At 40.3% G+C, this 9,180-nt stretch overlaps 1 protein-coding gene across 1 annotated transcript in view; it reads right to left on the bottom strand.

The window, feature by feature from the left end:
- RASGEF1B (RasGEF domain family member 1B) overlaps positions 1-8,940 on the bottom strand; it is a 39,784-nt gene extending 30,844 nt beyond the window's left edge. The window contains exon 1 of the mRNA XM_011360596.2: positions 8,807-8,940. The gene's annotated coding sequence lies outside the window, so the exon portion shown is untranslated. The remainder of the gene's footprint in view (positions 1-8,806) is intronic.
- Positions 8,941-9,180: the final 240 nt, after the last annotated feature.

Below are 9,180 nucleotides of genomic sequence, written 5' to 3' on the forward strand. Positions count from 1 at the left end.
AAAGAAAATATTACAAATAGCAATGGAAACCAAACAGGTAAGTTAATTGGAGTTACAGCTTATTATATCTCAAAATCAATTTTAAGAAGGTAGTATGTCAAAGGTCATTTTCTGTCTTCCAATTTGCCCAAAGTTCTGCTGCTCATCAGCTGATCTGATTTTCCCATGAGTGTTGAACTTGCACATATCAACTGCTGAGACTCAAGTCATTCTAAGAGACGCTTATTTATGCACACTGGTAATATTTTTCTACCTTGCCATATACTCAAGATAGCATCTTTTCAATTCCTTAGGCCCTCTCCCTTCCTTAGCTGTACATTCTTCTACTATGGAATCCTGCATGCTGGCAAAGGTCTCCACATTCCACAGTCCTTTACTTCTCTGACTCCCCCTCAAGGGCCCTCATCTGTGTAACATGCTGGAGAAGGCTTTGAGAATGTCAGCAGCCACCACCTGTGTAAGGCTACCTGCCTACAAATGCCTTTTTGGATTCTACGGCCACCCTGGGAGACATCCTCACTGTTTTGACTGCACAAGAAGCTGAGGTTCAGAAAAACTAATAACTCACTTAGGGTTACACATCAGATAAGGGACAGATAGGGCAGGGTTTCAAACCTAGGTCTTCAGATATCAGGTTCAAAATTTATCACACTACACCATGTTATACTGAAAATGGTCTTCTCTGAACTTTTAGAGTTTAACCATAAAATGAAAAGCCTGTCAGTTTGTCCCAAATTGTAGGCTATTAGAAAAATTTATGTATTTTATGTGTTCCACATAAATCCTTCCTCCAAAGATTTACTAAGGCCATTAATTACTCTTATTACAAAGCAATATTATCAACAAAAGTATTTAAGCTACTGACCTTTGCAATCAAAACATAATGCCATCTAAACAGAGATTTCAAAGATTCCTTTTTTTTTTAACAGAAGAAAAGAATAGCTTTATTAGAAGCGATAGTACACTTCTAGATGTGGAAGCAGTCCTGAGCAAGAGAAGAGCGACTCAAAGCCCCAGAGATTCTACTATACATTTCTTTATATTTTCATATCTTTGAAATTGAGTTGCACATAGTCAAGTGATAAGAAAACATGTTTAATTAACAGTCTTTTTCGGCAATATCTGAAATAAAAGAGCATCTTACAATGGATGGCATCTTAGAGCCAATGAAATACAGTAATATTGGCTTGTATGTACTTTATAGATCTCCAGTAAAAAAAATTTAATGAGACAAATGACCAAAAGAAAGATCATGGGTCACAGTATTCATCATTTCTGGGCAATCTCTACCAAGTGGCCAGTCCAGCCATTTTCTGGAAAGATCAACTGCCTGGTGTAATAGATGTATTTGATAAACAGGGGAAAGGTCAGCGGCATGGTGTAGAAAGTGCTGTTTGTGAAGCATATTTTTAAATACCTAAGAAGATAAACGTAGTAGATTTTTTTTTTCCTCTCAAGTATCATCCACACCAAGAATTACTGTTTGTTCAGAATTACTCAGATTGGACATCCAGGACTTTAGTTCAACCTGCTTCAGTTTTGGAAATGAAAAATCAGGCTCAGAAGATTACATATTGGCTTGGTTCTTGTTTAAGAAAACAAATACAGTATTCAAGTACTGGACATGAGAATCCAGAGCAGTGTTTCTCCCTGGATGCTATTAACTCTAGGAATCCTTAGCTAATGACTTCCTAGAGGGAGAAGGGCTAAGTGTGAGGCTGCTCCCGTTTATTTATTTTTAAATCTCAATGCAGTTCTGATTTCTTCTTATCTGCAGCAAACCTTCTCTTTACAGGTTTCACAATATTTTCCATCTCTGGGGTCCTATAAACTCTCAATTTACTCCTCTCTACCCTTTCCAACATAATCTCAAAATCAACTTCTCAAAGTTTGCCATGCTTCATTAGCACAAATTTTGCCCAAACCAATATATCTATCTGTAGGGATCTGCTAACTCAAAATCTTGTTTAGGAAAAACAGACTCTTTTGCCAAAATTAGAATGCCTGACAGCATGAACTTAAATACTAGCATTAACTGTTAAGTCAAACTTCAAAGCAATTCATTACTTTGGAAAGAAAGATTTGTATTAGATACTTGAAAAGCTGCTGACTTTATTCAAATCACTACCAGTAAGATAAGGCAGAGGGCAGGTTAATCTCATAAGCAATGTTCACCTTACAAAGTTTTATAACCAGTTCCTGAAAACTCAGAATATATTTTATATGTCCAATGACTCAATTTTTTTAGGGAGATCACAATCCTCTCCCTACATTGCCCCCAGAGAAATGCAACAAGTTTGCATATACTTTCAAGGAACTCAGACCCCAGAATTAGACTCACATGTGGTGGTCTGTACAGAACCTAGATATTATTTATCTACCCTGCCTCAAAGGAAGAGAATGTGATTGTTCTGAAGGGAACGTGGTCTTAATACATTCAAGACTGGCTGCTTAGAAATCAAGGAATACTTGTATTTTCAGGTAGTACCAATCCAATGGAGTCAAAGAGGATTTTGTAAAAAAATGATACTTCTTTTGGTTTGAGAAGAGAGATTTAAATAGTCTTCTTTTTTTTCCCCTAAATTGAGGCAGCCCTTTGGGATACAGAAGATGCAATGAGACAACGAAAAATAGATTGTGTTTTTTTTAAACAATGAACCAGGCTAAAAGAAAGTTTAGCGGCCACCAAAATCAGCATGCGAATTACAGGTTCTGCTGGAAAACGTCTCAAAGGGTAAAGATATATCCAACCCAGGTATGTAAGAGGAATGCTCTTAAAGTTAATTTGGTAAGCTGAAAAGTTGGTCGACAGACAAGATATCTTACAGGGGCAGCTAATTCAGTCACAAAGATATATTATGTTCTTCCAAGGAGCCTGAAAAAGTTCAGCCTGACATTGATCTAGCAGCAAGGAAACAAGCTCTGGGTGATTTAAGGGATGAATGGATTTGAAAGGCATGCCTAATGGTTTCAAACCAACTAAAGCACCAGATGAAAAGCTGCCTTTTTCTAAACAGCAGACTGTGTTTGAATTAGCGACTGCTTCTGCACAATGTTATTTATGATGAGGCAGGTGCATCAGGATAAGGTGGTTTCAGGTGACAATTCAAATTGGAAAAGAGGTCAAGGAAAAGATGAGTGTAGGAACTAAATCAAAAGTTATCCTTCAACATCTGCTAAGGATGCATGTAAATCTCTACCTGAATGTTAAGTCAGCATTTCCTTCTACAAGCAAGAAAAGGTAGGAGTCAAAAAAAAAAAAAAAAAGGTGTTCTTCAATCTTTACTTCATTAGTGCTTCAATAAAATACTTAATAAATCCAATGCCTTTATATTTATCACTATTTTTAGCTTCTGTTCAAATGCTGGGCATGTGTCCCAATGGAAAAAAAAAAAAAAAAAACAACCCATTAAGGTGGAGGAAGGCCTCCCTTACCAGAGCTAAATTTTGAAAGCATATTGTTTAGTAAAAAGAGGCTTAATTTAATATCCTGGAATGACTGGTTCCCCAATATCCATCTAGGTTCCAAAGGAACCCTGCACTTTGGTGAGATGCATCTTCTTCCTCTTTTCATTTGAGGTTCCAGAGTTCTGAATGAGAAAGACTTCATGCATTTCAGCTTTAAGCTAGTTGGTATCTCACTGGCACTACTGGATCTTAGAATACAAGGATTGGCTGCATGCTCATAGAGTATATCTAAGTATGGATTTGAGTCAGGGTGAAAGGCAAAGTCAAGTTTCTGACACTATCTAAAAATATGGCTTATTTGGAGCTTGCAAATGTCTAAAAAGATTATCTTTTCACTTCTTTCCTCAGCCAGGCAAAGTCCTAAAAGCAGAGATTTCTAGCAGCAGCTCTGAAAATTGTAGAAATGCTACACTTCTGCTAACCTCCTTGAAAAAAAAGAGGCATTGTGTTGAGAGTATAACATACAGAGCTGACAACTCAGAATCAACTCACTTCTTTGGCATGAGAATAAAAAGTAAATCCCAGATAAGTACATTCTTTGAAACTGAGCCCCAAATGTTTAGTAGATTTCACAATCAAGAGGGGAAAAAAAATCAGTGTTTTTATGGAAAGAAGGTCCTAGTTTTCTCCATAATAATGAAATGGTGGTCTCATGTTCTGATATGTTATATAGGCTTCTGTACAAAAAATTAATTTGCATTTTGCTTGATTTGTCCTAGACGTTACTTCAAAAAAGTCCTTACTAATTCCTAATTGATAAAGGAAGGGGATTCTGACTCAAATAATTACTATCTTTGCTTTCTCTGGAAGAAAAACAAAGCTAACATCTGTCATCTTTTGTCTTGGGAATATCTTACTAGCAGTTTATTAAAACACAAAATGACATTTCAGTACATGGTAGCTGTAAATGGGCCTGGACAGTCATTTGAAACTTCTCTGTGAGATAAATCTTTACTGTGTGGGACCGGATCACAGAACGTGTTGACATTCTTTATGCATTAATTGTTTTTAATCAGCTACAACTTCCATGCAGTTCCTGAGTTTAACAGTAGATGGCTCTACATGCCTTGTCTTTGAAAGGGTTGGTGCTTTCCAGCAATAACAGTCCATGCTGATTTAGAAAAGTAAAAGTACAGCTAGAGTGCTGGGGGGAAAAAAACGAAAAATTAGTGTTCAGGATCTCGGCATACTGGACTTAGGAAAGTGGCATTGTTCATTCTGTACAGGTGAAAACATATACTGGCTGATAAAGCCCATTAGTCTTATTTCTTTAGGTCTTAGGTGCCCGTCTATGATGAGATTTAATTATTTCATTTTCCCAGGGGAATAAAAGCGATCCTCTAGATAATCAAAATCATCATTATCTAATTAAGTGCTGTCAAAAAGAACTTTCTAGGATATTGAAAATTTTCCCTTCAGCGATGTTCAATACAGTAGCCATTAGCAACATGTGTTACTCACTGGGCACTTAAAATGTGGCTACTGTAACTGAGAAACTAAATTTTGTATTTTGTTTAATTAAGCTTAAGGTTAAAAATCTCCATGTGGCTCTTGGCTATCACACAGAACAGCAAAGAAATAAGTAGCTGAGTCATCATTTATACATGATAGATCTCAAGGCAAATTATAGAATATCATATGGGGTGAACATCCTTTACTAAAAGGATGTATTTTTCTAAAAGCAATTCATCTCAGCAGGAAAATTACCTGATACTTAGTGAGGACGTTTAGTAAAGAATTAGAATTTTCTTTTCTTTTTGCATTTTACTATAAAAACAGTTACTGGGATAATTTTATTTTTTGGCTTCAAGTTCTTGAAAAACTACACTCATGCCTCCCCTTTCCAATCTTTTAGGTAAACAGAAAGATACTGGTAGTCCATTCGGTAAAGTTTCTTTGTACTTTCCCAGTGTTAAACTAATTTTCATACCAGGGTTTCCTGATAAAATTTATATCAATTGAATGATTTTCCAGATACAGACATACCTTGAAATTAATAGGAAATATAAAAACCTAAGAAAACATGACTAGTTAAAAATTTAGTAAATAGTAACACTGACTTAATAAGTCAAAAAAAATTCCTGACTTGACCTTCTTAATAATTAATATTTTAAAATACACTTGCAGGAGAAAAACAAAAGCAAAACACAGTTCAAGAAAATACTAACTCTACAGAATTTTCATCAATAAAAAGAAACTTCACTCTCTTCTCCTCATTTCCATGCACTCAGAAAGTAGCTGAACATCTAACTACAGATCACTTTGTTCTTCATTCTTCCCCCACTAATACAGGGTGCATATGCATGAAGTGATAGTACAGCGAAATAAATGTTATTATAGAGCTAAAACAGACTCATAAATCATCTCGTTCAACACCCCATCTAATTTTACAGATATTGCAGCTATAGGGAGAGACTGAGTGACTTATTAGGGCATCACATCAGCTAGGACCCTAGTTTCTATTCCAAAGGCAGAAAGCTGCCTGCCACAGCACTAGGCTATGACATCCGTCATTTTAGGAGAATGGAGGGTTGCACAGATCTAATTTTTTGTCAATTTCTCTTAAGAACCAAAAAAGGACAACTACGGTTTTTGAAAAGTGAAAGGGATGGGAAGGCAACACCTGAATTCAACCACTAACAACAAAATACCACAAATCTTAAGTAGTATTTTCAACAGTACAATTGGTCTCTAAAATCTCACAAAATGTTAGGATGGCTTTTCCGTTTATTACTTGTGGCATCAGAATCAAGATTCTCAATCTCTGCTTCAGGGATTCCAGATTGTTCTCCCACATAAGGGAGAATACATTCCTTTCCCCATCTCCTGTCCAAGGTGATCATCTCTTTGGGGTCATCGAAATGCTCCACCAAAGTCCAATTCTTCCAAGTCACCTTCGGAGATTGATACAGTTGATCTCATCACTTCCTGTGCTATATTAGGTACTTTGCAAAGCGTAGACTGTCACCTAGCTTCTCCTCTTCAATATTCTGACCACTTCTCTTTTTCCTAAACAGTTGTTACTCAATTGATTTTTTTTGCCTACTGTAGTTTAATAGCTAGTAGTTAATTTTAGATTGTAAGAATGTGATGTTAGTATATACAATATACTAATATTATATATACTATATACTAAGAAATATGTATTGTTACGATAAATGATAAATACTTAAAAACATGTACCTAAGAATAAATTAAATTAGATGCTAAGTGAGAGGTGGAAAAGATGATAAATGTAAATGCTTTCTGGTGATTTTCTATTCCAAAGACAGTATGATCCCCAGGTATCAGGTGTGGTAGTACCAAATTAACTGTCTAATGGAGCACATAAAATGGAGCAATACTGAAAATGCACATGGGAGAAATAAATCCTAAAAATTTAACACTCCGTTAGACAATCAAAAAGTCCAAGGCCAGTATGCTTAGCAGCCAGAAACGCTGCCACCTCTAGGAAAACAAAGGATTGACGGACATGTAGTGGAAGAATGCCAAGAAGAAATTTGCGAATCAGCAGCTGATCTTCTCATCCTTGTTAGAAAATCTGCTCCAAAGGCATAATATATCATTGCTTATGAACCCTGATTTCTGTCAAAAGTGCCCTGGGTCCTCATTGGCTCAACCACCGTCTCCCCTCCCCTCCCCTCCCTCAAATAAAATAACTATTAACGATAGGGTCTAACAAGCTGCCACCTTTTTTCTACGAATATCTCAACAGCCAAGAATTTTTATTTTTGTTATTTCTTTTAGAGCAAATTCTACATTTGCTCTAAACCTCATTTGACCTGTTATTTTCCTCCCAAATCTCCCATCACCGTATATACATACTCTGGTTAATTGTAACCTCCCTATTTCTTAGCATAGGCTTCACACCACGGTACAACTATGTTTTAAATTAAGGCAGCCATCACATGCCAAGCTCCAGCTACTCTTTTCGAGAGGAAAGAATAATTATTCACCCCATCTGAGTCTGACTGTACCAGACATTATTCAAGAGAGCGAAACCCTAATCCCTGGACTCTTCCCCTTTTAAAAAGCACCCTGTTTAGAGACCCTCCCTCGGCCACAAGAGATCATCCAGGGCTAAATATAGATCAATGCACACCAGCAGTTCCTGATCCTGCTCACATGGTGCTGTTGACGAAAGACTCCTAGGAGACTCGTTCGGCCCAAACACACGTACACAACTTTGAGTGTATATTCATCTGTACACACTGTATCCACCGAATCAATCGAATTAATCAGTGATGACAGATACATCAACATTCACAAGAGAAGTCGCATCCTAGAGAGCTCCGCCTGCTATTTACCACAATTGTGCGACCCTCTGCACTGTCAGAGGACTTAGCTACTTGCTTTCGCCTGAATTCGCCAGTTCGGTTGGGGTAAGATGCGAAGCAATATTCAAGTGGTACACAGACACACAGACACACAGTTACACACACACAGTTGCACACACAGGAGCATACATACCACCACCACCACCACCCCCCTCCGCGTTTCGCCACCTTCTCTAGTACAGTACTAAGTTTTTCCCATCGTTGCCCTAGAAAGAGGAGCCTCCCCGCAAGCTAGCTGCCCTTGAGGCTCCCAGGTACCCCCAGTTCAAGTTATTATCTCTTGGCCAGGTCACCCGCGGCGACTCACCTAAGCACCGGCAAGAGCAAGGCAACTCGGTGTGTCCCAAGTTCGCCAGTTCAACAGGGGATGAAAGAATATCACCTCGTCGGTGCCGAGCACATGACTTCTGTTCCCTTGTCCCTTCCTAAGTCAGACCCTAGATTATAAGACTCCAACATTAAATATAAACAATCCCCCTTCCACACACACACACACACAAACACGAAAATTAGCCAAGAAGTAGAAGGAAACCTAGCTGTGCACAGGAAGGGAGGATGAAGAAAGGATAGACATGACCAGAACTCAGACAAATCTTCAAAAACTGTACCAAACTAGAAACAGAAAGCCTGGCTGCGGGATCGGGACAAGAGAAACAAGACAAAATCCAAACCTTTCCCCACCCGAGCTCCAGAGGCTGGGCCCCGCACCTGTTGGCACCGGGTCCGCTCCTGGGACCGCCCCAAGGGCCCTCGGTGGAGGGACAGGGGGCTCCCCGGTCTCTGGCTTTTGCCAGGCGCTGTGCGCCAGTAAGAGCTCGCTCGCCCTTGGTTCTCCAGCGTCCCCGCTTGCGCCCGGCAGCGGGGGCGCAGTCTGCGAGCCAGGCTGTCTGGGGCGCAACTCCCGGGCCGCCCGGGAGAGACGCGCGCGCAGCACGATCGCGCGTTCCCGCTGCGGGTCTGTGTCCTGCCTAGGAAAACAGCCTCACCAGCGAGCAACCCACCTGCAGATGAACCCCAGGTCTTCGCCTTTCCGGCTGTTTGTCTCGCGCCCACAAGTGCCACCAAAGGACAGGGAGCGAAAGCGCGCGGGAAGAAGAGGGGAAAAAATCCCGCACAACCAGTCGAGCTCCTTGTTTACACTGGAACTACGGCCGGGCCGCCGCGCACACCCCCTTAGCTCCAAGCGCCCGCCTCCCGCCGCAACCCCGCCCAGCTCCGCAGGCGCGGACCAATCGCGGCGCAGCTCACCGCCCACCCCGCCACCGCCTCCTGTGCCTGGGACCCGCCCACGCGTCCCAAGGGGCGCGGGACTCCCCCAGCGCGGTCGCCGGGCTTCCCTCCCACGCTGCGGAGGCCTGCGGAGGCCCGCGGAGCC

Source organism: Pteropus vampyrus, unplaced genomic scaffold, assembly GCF_000151845.1.
Source record: "Pteropus vampyrus isolate Shadow unplaced genomic scaffold, Pvam_2.0 Scaffold56, whole genome shotgun sequence".
NCBI classification, from domain to species: domain Eukaryota; kingdom Metazoa; phylum Chordata; class Mammalia; order Chiroptera; family Pteropodidae; genus Pteropus; species Pteropus vampyrus.